This window comes from Dromiciops gliroides, chromosome 5, assembly GCF_019393635.1.
Source record: "Dromiciops gliroides isolate mDroGli1 chromosome 5, mDroGli1.pri, whole genome shotgun sequence".
NCBI lineage: Eukaryota > Metazoa > Chordata > Mammalia > Microbiotheria > Microbiotheriidae > Dromiciops > Dromiciops gliroides.
The window spans coordinates 185,655,153-185,667,793 of NC_057865.1; the positions used below are offsets into that span (position 1 = coordinate 185,655,153).

General features: G+C 34.7%; 1 pseudogene; it reads left to right on the forward strand.

The window, feature by feature from the left end:
* The first annotated feature begins 11,880 nt into the window (after window positions 1-11,880).
* On the forward strand, window positions 11,881-12,383 carry LOC122729882 (annotated as a pseudogene).
* The last annotated feature ends 258 nt before the right edge of the window (window positions 12,384-12,641 follow it).

Genomic DNA, 12,641 nt, shown 5'->3' on the forward strand with positions numbered 1-12,641 from the left:
CCCAACAGTTAGTTTTAAAAGTATCCTGCCACCTTTCACCCCCTTTGCTCACAAAGTAATCTAAACCTAACACATTAAGGGAGAGATCAAAGTGATATTTCTGTTTAATGTACAGTAGGTGCAGCTAGCTCATTTGTGAGTTACCACTTTCTAGGGCAGAGATAAGACATGCAAAGAGTTCCTTTTGGTCTTTCCCCCACAAAATTGTGTTCATACTGAAAAATGTTGATTCACAAAAGAGATAAATAGAAAAAGATTTAAAATCAACATATAGAAGGAAAAGAAGAAAATGGGTAAGATTTAAATATTTTCCATTAATAAAAAGACACATTATTGGAAATGTATAATTATCATAGAATATGTAATTTATTTGTATGATTTCCTGCCCTACAGGCTTTATCATCTCCTTATAAACATAAGACAGACAAGATATAAGGTAACCTCTCACCTCATCTTAAGCCTCAGAAAGCACCTTGCTAAGCAATTTATCAAATCTCTTTTTAAAATTTGAGCTAGAATCCAATAGTGATTATCTCACAAGTTACAAGATTCATCACCACACATTCAAGTTCAAACATCAAACACAATTCTTAGAAGAAAAAAATAGCTTCCCTCCTGTCAAATTTAATTTTATACCTATGGGTTAGGATTACACTTCCATTGAGGTATATGTTTTGCTCCTCTTTTTGTCCTTTTCTCTTTTTATAGAAAATTACATTAACTCCAACTAGGATTTGAAATGTAGGTTTCCAGCAAGTTTAGCAAAACACTGTAAGAGAACTGACAGCTATGACTAAAGGATGCAAGGTACCTTTCTCGCCATATTTCTTTGGAGGGCTTCTATAGACTTGGGTAGTACATTTGATTTTACGTATTGTAGAGCCTTGCATTTCTGAAACAGAATGTAACCTGATGATTTTCTTAGGCAACATCAAACAGACTGGATTAAAAACAAAACAAAATGAACTTTGAACTACCTACATATATATAAATATGTCAAATAATCCTTTAATCTTGCCTACTTTTCAAGGAGTATTTTGTGCACTTTAGGAAGGACCTTGTATAATACATTCAGAATGTTGGAGTGCACTATGAATACTTTGCTTTCCATTCTGCATACCATCATGCTATTAAACTTTTTAAAACATTACTTTCATTGTTGCTTCCCCATTCACAGTAGCTTCCCTGTCCCTCCAATAAAAACAAACAAAAAACCCCCAAAACTCCTTAGCCTGTCATTCAATGTCCTGTGCAATGTAGTCCCACATTTCTTTTTCAGCCTTATGTCTCCTTGATCCCCCAGAGAATGTAACCATTCTACCTACTCTTTTCATTGCCTCCTACATATGGCTTGCTTTTTCTTGATTCTGTGCCATTGCTCAAGACATTCTTGCCACATGGAATACATTCTCCCGATTCTTTTCCACCTATATAAATCCTGCTCATTCTCTAAGGCCCAAGTCATGCTGCCCCTCTTTCAAAAAGTCATCCCAAAGTAACAAGCCCACAGAGATTTCTCTCTTCTAAATGGGTGGTTCCTTGTAGAATATCAATATACTTGTAAAAATCTCAGCGCACCTATGTAATCAGAGTTTTAGGTAATTGATACCTTAGAGATTATTATGTCATTTCATTTTACAGATGAGGGAAATTGGGAGGACTTATATCTATTCATTTGTCCAATCATCTAGTGTGTGTCTGAGGCACTGTACAATACATGTACAAATACAATGTACAAAAGTACAATACTGAGATACTGGAAATACAAAGGCAAAGGAGGGGAAAGCTTTTTTGCCCTCAAATAGCTTACATTCTATAATGAGAAGCTATGTCTTTATGTCATGTAAATATATATGTGATTATGTGTGTATTAAAAGGAAAAACTCTTTTTAGGCAAATTAGAAAGTCAACAGAAGCTAAATAATAATTCTGACTTTTGCAATCCAGTATAAGAGGTGGGGGAGGGATTTATCTAGCTGCTGATTGTCGAGGCTACATGGAAGATTTTAAAAGATAGAGTGGAAAGACAAAGAAAGAGCCAGAAGGAAGGAAGATGGAGGGGGAAGCTGGTTTTGGAAACGGAGAACAGCTAAGGCAAGTCAGTCCCTGAGGACCCTCCTGCAATGTGTATTTCAAGACAAGGGACTGAATTAGAAGGCTGTCAGCCTTTGCTTTGCGGGGAAAATAAAAGAATTAAGACTAAGCCTGAAGAGTGATTCCCTCTTAAGAACTACTGAAAAGCAGCTAAAGGGCTTTACCTTTTCTTTCCACCTCCTCACTCCTTTCACTAGTTGGGTGCACTTGGTATCTATTTCTCATGTGTTTATCTACCTTGATCTTTAATACTACTGACAAAAAAATTATCATAAACATCTATGATTGACACTGAATGCTACTGAATTCAATGTTGTATTTTAATAGAATATCATCAGAGTAAGGGAAAATACAATGGCTAAGTGGCATTTATGTAAAATATAAGATGGTCTGGCCAATAGTTAGAACATGTATTTTGTAAGTCCTCCAAACAGAAGAAATAGTCTTGTGCTTTTAGACCCTTAACCCCAGGAAAACCCTGAGTTTATTCCAGAGCTCTCTAGTATTGCCTATAGCTTTCATATGTTTGTTTGTTTTTAGTGAGGCAATTGGGGTTAAGTGACTTGCCCAAGGTCACACAGCTAGTAAGTGTTAAGTTCTGAGGCTGGATTTGAACTCAGGTACTCCTGACTCCAGGGCCGGTGCTCTATCCACTGTGCCACCTAGCTGCCCCTATAGCTTTCATAGGTATGTTTGAAAAATATGTACAAACAAATATGGAATGATGAAAGGGAGGGATGGAGACTTTGCAGTTAGGGGAAATTAGTAATGTTTTCTAAAGAAGGTGATGTTTGACCTAAGCTCAAAAGGAAACTAAAGAGTCTAAGAGGCAGAGATGGGAATCAAATGACAGGGAAAACCTAAACAAAGGCAATGAGGTGGGATACCATTGTCATGTGGAAGAATAGAGAGTAGTTTTTATCATTTTAGAAGTAGAAAAGTCCTTAGAAATCACCTATGACATTTTTTATTATTGCATAATTCATTTTTGGTTTGACAATTCATTTCAACAAACATGTCTTGTGACTTTAATTAATTTTTTTTAAAGTGGCAAGCACTCAGCTTCTTTAGATTTTCATGTACTCATACCTTGTTTCTCCAACAATAATATAAGTACCTTAAAGGAGAGTTTGACTTCTCATTTATATATCATAATTCATGACACATTTCATTTGGAAATACTGATAATAATTAGTAAATGTTTTTAGACTGACTAAAAATATATACATTTTGACTTTCATAGACATGGTCTATATGCAGCATCATGATGTAGTTCCATTTTATTAAGGCATGAATAATTAGGACCTTAAGGCAACAAGAATTACAAGAAGTCTCTCCTGTTTATGTGATATCATTTACAAGATGTACATATTAGTTTAACCAGGTTTTTCAACAAGACTAACTTTACCATAATGGTCCTATAAACTCATAATTAAATTAGTTGGAGGATTCAAACCCTTGAGGTCAAAGTGGACCAAATAGTAAGGTTTGTACAGCTATAAGTGCCACTTTAAAAAAAAATTAATGAAAGTCACAAGACAGAAAATGACAAAGTAGCATTTCATCATAGCTTCCATCACTTATTTCTTGAAATTCTCGAATAATAGGATAATGAATACTCATTATATTGATCATTGGAACTGATTCATGATAATTGCCCTGGTTTAGCTAATTTTCTGAAAGATGAGTTGTGCACTGAATGCCATAGATGTGTTTAATTATATTTTAGTTTTTTTTTTAATTCTATGATCCTTAAGAATCCATGGAAATATGCAAATGTCAAACTCTTATGAGGGGGGCAGCTAGGTGGCACAGTGGATAAAGCACTGCCTGTATTCAGGAGGACCTGAGTTCAATTCGGCCTCAGACACTTGACACTTACTAGGTATATGACCCTGGGCAAGTCACTTACTCTCATTGTCCCATACACAGGAAAAACCAACCACTAAATGAGCACATTTAAGTCATTATTAATCTATTTAATTAGTTGTTAAGATGTTGATTTTATAATTTCAGCGTCAACAATGATATAGGATTAGCACTATGAAGCCAAAACAAAGTACCATTAAAGTTAGAAACAACAACAAGAACAAAAAAATCTATTGCTCAAAAATAACCTAATTATTCCTGAAAACAAGCAAAGGCCTTCATAGGGACCTGAAAGCTTGAATTGTTCCTATTGATCCCTCTATAGTGTGGTGTAGATTTCTTGAAGTTGGAAAAAGAAATAGAAAAAGTAATGGCCAATAACATCTACAAAGAAAAACAGTTTATTATGTGTAAGATTATACAATATCTAGAGTACTAAGAACTAGAAAAATACCATTTTTGCTGATTAAGATTATTTACATTTAAACCTTTGCTAAGATCATCTTATTCATTATTTGGGATTTTATGATTTAATATTCATTAAAGGTTGTGTATTGTGCTGTTTCCCAAACTGATTACTATTTTTGTCAGAGCTTTTATCAGCAAATGATGTTTATCATTTTTGCTTCTTTACATTTATTAGGAATATTTGTATGACCTAATAAATATATAGTTAATTTTTCTAAAAGTTCCATGAAGTGCTGAGAAGTATGTATATTTTTGTTTTGTTTTGTTTTGTGGGGCAATGAAGGTTAAGTGACTTGCCCAGGGTCACACAGCTAGTGTCAAGTGTCTGAGGCAGTATTTGAACTCAGGTCCTCCTGAATCCATGGCTGGAGTTTTATCCACTGCACCACTTAGCTGCCCCTGTATATTCTTTAAAAATTCAATTAAGAAGGGGGTTATAAATCTTTTAGCTCTAATTTTTTTGATCAATTTGTTCCATTCTTTATTTTTACTTTTCTTTAGCTTTTCTTAGATTTGTTCAATTCTGAAGAAGGGGGACTTAAAATATATAACTATTATTGTGTTACTGTTTTGTTTTTTGGGGGTTTTTTTTTTTTGGAATTCAGTTAATTTTCCCCTGGTAATTCTAGATACAATGGCAATTGGAAAATATATTTATGGATGTCCCTATGCCAACAACAATATAATATTGATCTTGTCTCTTATTCATTTATAAATAATATGATTTTCTTGTTTATCTCTTTTATATTAGAAATTTCATTTTTATTTTGTCTCATAACAATCAATTCCTTCCTTTTGGATTCATCTAATGAAAAGTAAATTTTATCACACGCATCTCATTTTTATTTTGTATATGTCATTATTTTTTAGGTCTTTCTTGTAAACAATAGAGTATTGGGTTTTTATTCTCTTATCCAATCTGTCCTCTTTCATTATATTGTATTGTTTTAATCCATTCACATTTTAAAGTTATGAGAGTTAGACCTTATATTTCACTGACTCTGTGATTTTTGTTCTTCTGAATTTGAATTAGTTTTGCTTTATTTACTTCAAGGTAAAATTTTTCTTATAGGTTGTTTCTCTCTTTCTCTGTCTCCCATTTCTCAAACATTTCTTTAGTTTGTAAATATACTTAGCTTGCTTATTGCTTTGTCTTTCTTTCATTCAATGATTTTTTTCTGATCAATTTCCAACTTCTTTTTCCCATCTCAGTTAACATGATTAAGTCACAATCTCTCATTTTTTTTGTTTCCTAGGATTTTTTTTTGTTTTCTGCATCTTTTGCTAAAAAACGTTTTCTTTACCATGTTTTCTTTATTACCTTCCTTCCATTTCACTTTCTTCTATACTTGTATACATGACATTTTTTCTTTTTCTCCTTTTGTTGGTATCTTTATTTTCCTTATGGAATCAAAACTTTAAAGAATTAACTTAAGTTCCTTCTTATAAATAAGTTCTATGTTACTATCTTGAATGTCTTGCTCCCTCACACCTTTTTTCCTCACTTACATCACTCTTATAAGTATCAGTTCTTGGCCAGCTAGATGGTGCAGTGGATAAAGCATGAGCCCTGGATTCAGGAGGACCTGAGTTCAAATCTGGGCTCAGACACTTGACACTTACTAACTGTGTGACCCTGGGCAAGTCACTTAACCCTCATTGTTTTGCCAAAAAAAAAGTATCAGTTCTTGAGGGAAATAATGAAGATTGAAGAATTTCTCTATGGTAGAAATCTTCCTGTATGTCTAATCATTCAGTCCAATAATACAACCTGATCTTTTCATGATCATTTAATTTTCCATTTGCTATGTAATCTTTTCTCTCGGTCTATTCCCTTTCATTTTTGGAAAGACAGTTTCACCCAGGAACTCTGATTTCTCTTCTAAGCCAGCACATTGTTCATGGAGGCTTAACACACACTCAGAGGAAGCAGTCTCCATATGCACCAAATCTATACAGGATATGTCCATTATAAGCTCTTTCCACAGTTACAAAATATATCTTTCTCCCTCTTCAGTAGGACTTCTTCCTATCACTGAGTCAAGGTGACTTTCCCTCTTTCCCTCTGTTTTAAACCCTCACTTTTCCCCAATTCATTAATTTTCCTATAGCTCTTTTCCTTACTGAGAAACTTTCTCTTTATTATTTGCTATGGGCTTGGTTAAAATATATCTCATTCCCTTTTATCATCCATATCATATATTTCCATCTATAGTCTACCCCTCTTCTTCCTTTTAATGTGTTCACATTTCACTCTCCAATTCAATCTCAAAAAAGACATTGCTTCACCTGTTAGGAGAGGGTTGCAGAATTTTGTTCCATAATTATATAATGCTATACATTCATATAATGTAAACCTCCTGAAAGATGGAGAGGAACATTTTAAAAGAGCTATGTACTATCCTATTTAAATCCATTGAAAACTGTGGATTAAAAGGTAGAACCCAAGATTGGTGGAATAGGGGGCAACAAACCAACATAATTCTTCTACAATTCATCTCCAAACAACTTTTTTTTTTAATGTATAAGGTATTTTATTTTTTCAGTTACATGTAAAGATAGTTCTCAACTTTTGTTTATACAAGCTTTACAATTTCAGATTTTTCTCCCTCCCTCCCCTCCCTCCCCCCTCCCCTAGACAGGTAATCTGATATAGTTATGTCTATATATCTCTATACATATAGATATAGATATAGATATATACACACATATATATACACATAATAACATTAATCCTATTTCTGCATTAATCCTGTTACAAGAGGAAAAATCAGAGCAGTGATGCAAAACCTCAAAATAGAAAAAAAAACCCAAAGCACCCAAAACAAAAGAAATAATGTGGTTCAATCAGCATCTATACTCCACAGTTCTTTTTTTCTTTTTTTTCTTGGATTTGGAGATCCTCTTCTATCATGAGTTCCCTGGAACTCTTCTGTACCATTGCATTGGTTGAGAAGAATATAGTCCATCACAGTAGGTCAACACTCAATGTTGATGATACTGTGTACAATGTTCTTCTGGTTCTGCTCATCTCACTCATCATCAGCTCACATAAGACCCTCCAGGTTTCTCTGAATCTTCCTTGCGCATCATTTCTTACAGCACAATAGTATTCCATTGTATTCATATACCACAACTTGTCCAGCCATTCCCAATTGATGGGCACCCCCTCAACTTCCAATTCCTTGCTACCACGTAAAGAGCAGCTAAAATATTTTTTGACATGTGGGTCCCTTGCCCCCTTCCATGATTTTCTTTGGGCAAAAGACCTAAAAGAGGAATTGCTGGGTCAAAAGGGATGCACAGCTTTATCACCTTTTGGGCATAATTTAAATTGCTCTCCAGAATGGTTGGATCAGCTCACAGCTCCACCAACAATGCATTAGTGTTCCAATTTTCCCACAGCCTCTCCAACATTTATTATCTTCCTTTTTTGTCATTTTAGTCAATCTGATAGGTGTCAGGTGGTACCTCAGAGTTGTTTTAATTTGCATCTCTCTAATCATTAGAGATTTAGAGCATTTTTTCATATGGGAATAAATAGCTTTGGTTTCTTCATCAGAAAATTGCCTGTTCATATCCTTTGACCATTTCTCCAAACAACTTTAAATAATGCATCAAATTGATTTCTGGAGTGATATAACCAACAAAAGGTCAGAGTGTGGCATTTTTACAATCAAAGACAAATTAAAGGTTGGCAGGACAGGTTTTTACATTGGGTAAGGGAATGTCCAGAGTGCATGTGATGGCAACACTAGCATGGGCCTTAGAAGTGGCTATGAAGATAGTAGCAGCAGCTTAAGGTGCTCTCAATCTGGAGATGGTAAGGGGAATGAACTAATGGTCAAAAATAGATTACAGGGGATTCTGAGCTGACACTGGGTACAGGACTGGACACTACTTGAAAACTTCATTGCCAGTTCTGAGTCACAGGTTCATAGTAGAGAGGAGCAGTAGTACTTATGGCTATAGGGAAGCAAGGGCCCTTCCCGAGTAAAGACTAGAGTGAGGATCAGGGAAGAAGTCACCACACATCTCCCAGGATAAAACCAACTTGGAAGCACCAAAAATCATGGACCTCCAGAACTAGTTCTGAAAATAGCAATCTGAAAATGTCTGAAGCTTGAGACAGTTCTTTATCAAAACCAAGTGAGCAGAGGCCAACTATAACATAAACTTCAAAGTCAAGAAGTAAATTGTAAAGTAAGCAAACAACAAAAAGAACCTAATCATAAAAAGTTATTATGGTATTGGGGAAGGTCAAGACAAAAACTCAAAGACAGCAAGATGACATTAGCTACAAATGAAAAAAATGCAAATTGGACACGAGTCCAACAAGAATTCCTGGAAGAGTTAAATAAAGAGATAAAGGGAGTAAAGGAAACATTGGGAAAAGAAATTAGAATAATGCAATAAAATTATGAAAAAAAAATAGCAGCTTGGTTAAAAAAGGCACAATTAAATAGTGAAAAAATTAAACCTTAAAAATCACCAAATGTTAAAACAGAAACAAAAATTGACTGAAGAAAAGAACCCCTTAAAAAGTAAAATTAGCCAAATGGAAAAAAGAGGTACAATTCACCAAAGAAAATAATGCCTCAAAAAAATTAGAATTGGGAAATGAAAGCCAATAACTCTATAAGATGTCCAGAAACAATTAAATAAAGTTGAAAGAAAAAATAGAAGAATATATGAAATGTCGCATTGGAAAAACAACTGACCTGGAATATAGATCAAGGAGAGATAACTTAAGAATTATTAAGGTACCTGAAAGCTGTGAAAAAAAAATGCCTGGGCATCATATTTCAAGAAACTATCAAGGAAAATTGTCCTGAAACCAAAGGGTAAAATAGAAATTGAAAAAATCCACTAATCATCTCCTGAAAGAAAACCTGAAATGAAAATTCCTAGGAATATTAAAACAAAATTCCAGAACTCCTGAGTCAAGGAGAAAATATTGCAAACAGTCAGAAAGAAATAATTCAAATACTATAGAGCTACAGTCAGGATAACACCAGATTTAGCAACTTTTATATTAAAGGATCTGAGAGCTTGGAATGTGATATTCTGAAGGGCAAAGGAGCTAGAAATACAAATAAGAATAACCTACCCAGGAAAATTGAGTATAATCCTTCAAGGGAAAAAAGTGGGTAATTAATGAAATAAAGGTCTTCAACACATTCCTAATGAAAAGAACAGAGCTGAATAGAAAATTTGGCTTTCAAATACAAGATTCAAAAGAAGCCTTAAATGGTAAACATGAAAGAGAAATCATAAGGGATCTGAAAAAATTAAACTGCTTACATTCCTACATGGGAAGATAATACTTAAAATTACTAAGAACTTCATTATTAGGGCAGTTAGAAGGAGTCTTCATGGATAGACAACATGTGTGTTGTAATGGTTTTCAAAAATTAAAAGTAAGGGGTAAAAAGAAAATAAGGATGCATGGAAAGAAGAGGGAATGGAGAGGTAGAATGGGGTAGAATATCTCATAGGAAAGAAGCACACAAGGAAGAGCTTTGTACTGGAGGGGAATTGTGGGGCTACTGGCAGGCAATGCTTGAATCTCACTCTCATTTTAATTGGTTCAAAGAGGGGAGAGAGAAAGATGGAGGGAGGAATAGAGGAAGAGAGGTATATGAAAGATATTTGCGTATGTGTGTGTATTAAAATGGGTATAAAAATCTATCTTACCCAACAGGGAAATGTGAGAAGGAAGGGATAAGAGGAAGGGAGTGGATATGATTAAGAGAGGGTGGATAAAGAGAAAAAGTAGTTAGAAGTCAAACAGAATTTTGAGGAGGGATGGAGAAAAAGTAGAGAATGAAAGAGAAACAGAAAAAATAGGATCGAAGTTAATAAAGAGTTAATAATTATAACTGTGAATGTGAATGGGATGAACTCATTCATAATAAAGAAGTGGATAACAGAATGGACTAGAAAACAGAATCAAGCAATATGTTGTTTATAAGAAACACACAATTATGCTTCAGTCAAAGTAAGAAAAGCAGGGGTGGTAATCATAACCTTAGACATAATAAAAAGAAATAGACCTAATTAAAAGAGATAATCAGGGAAACTACATTTTAATAAAAGGTACCATAGACAATGAAGTAATATCAAAAATTTTTATAGCAACTTTCTTTTACGAAGTTCCCATTTCTCAGAGATATAGGAGTGAACCAAATGTATAAAAATAAGAGCCATTCCCCAATTGATAAATGGTCAAAGGAGATGAACAGATTATTTCTTCTTTCAAAAGAAGAAATCAAAACTCTCTACAATCATGTGAAAAATGCTCTAAATCACTACTGATTATGGAAAAACAAATTAAGACAACTCTGAGATAACACTTCACACCTATCAGACTGGCTACCATGACAGAAAAGGACTCATGATGAAAAAATACAATCCACTTCCAGTGAGAGAACTTATAAACTCTGAATGCAGACTGAAATGAATTGTTTTAACTTTATTTTTCTTTCTTTTTCATGATATGGCTAAGACAGAAATATGTTTTGCATGATTTCACATGTATAATAGATATATGTCTTGCCTTCCCATTAGTTGGAGGAAATATTAAAGAGAGAATTTGAAACTCAACTTTTTAAAAAATTTAAAAGTAAATAAAAATTAATACTTAAAAACTTGATTATCATTAAGATGATACTTGGAAAAATAACTACTTCCTCAAAGAGACATAATGTTTCATGCAATAAAAATATGATTTCATGATTATGAATAAAAGAATAAAAACTCTAATAATAAAAATAATATACATTATATGTTATAATACAAGTCATTCCCCAATTGATAAATGTTCAAAGAATATGAACAGACAAAGAAATCAAAGCTACCTATAATCATATGAAAAATGCTCTAGATCATTATTAATCAGAGAAATGCAAATTAAAACAACTTTGAGGTCTCACCTCACACCTATCAGAATTGCAAATATAACAAAAATGGAAAATATTGGATGTTGGGAAAGCTGGGACACTAATCCACTGTTGGTGGAGTTGTGAAAAGATCCAACAATTCAGGAGAGCTATTTGGAACTATGCTCAAAGGGCTATAGACCTGTGCATACCCTTTGATCCAGCAATACCACTGCTAGGTTTATAGCCCAAAGACATTCCCAAAAGGAGGAAACACTATTTGTACAAAAATATTATAGCAGATCTTTTTGTGGTGGCTGAGAATTGGAAATCATTGGAATGCTGATCAATTGAGGAATAGCTAAACAAATTGTGGTATATGATGGTGATGGAATATTATTGTGGTATAAGAAATGACAAGCAGGATGACTTAAGAAAGGCCTGGAAAGACAGGTATGAAATGATGTATTGTGAATTGAGCAGAAACAAGAGAACATTGGTTTTCAGCTTGCTTTATCTGTGTTCCCCCATGGACCTTGCCAGAACCACCACCCAGCTGCTGCCAGCTGATGCTACTGCAGCGTCCCGTGAGGGGGCCCAGCCTGGTGCAGGCATGGCCCACAGATTTGTGGGCAAGAGGTTACAGCAGGAATTGATGACCCTAATGATGTCTGGAGACAAAGGAATTCCTGCCTTCCTGGAGTCTGACAATCTCTTCAAATGGGTTGGGACTATCCATGGGGCTGCTGGGACAGTATATGAAGACCTAAGGTACAAACTCTCCCTGGAGTTCCCCAGTGGCTACCCATATAATACTCCCACTGTGTCACACCTTGTTACCATCCTAATGTAAATACCCAAGGCAATATCTGTTTGGACATCTTCAAGGACAAGTGATCAGCTCTGTATGATGTCAGGACCATTCTACTATCTATCCAGAGCCTGCTGGGAGAGCCCAACATTGATAGTCCATTGAACACACATGCTGCTGAACTTTGGACAAACCCCACAGCCTTCAAAAAGTACCTGCTGGAAACCTACATGAAGCAGGTGACTAGCCAGGAGCCCTGACCCCGGCTGCCCAACCTATCTTCCCTTCATCTTTTTCATATGTGTATCTGTGTGCATGCATCTTTCCCCCTTCCTCATAACCTGCCTTTTCTCTTCTGTACAGGACTGTATCATACTGTTTTCCTTGTTTCTTATACTCCAGTCCAGCCTTCAACATCAATATATAAATAAATTTGCTTTTGTTTTTTAAAGAGAGAACATTGTACACAGGGACAGCAATACTGTTTGATGAAGAAAAAATGACTTGACTATTCAAAA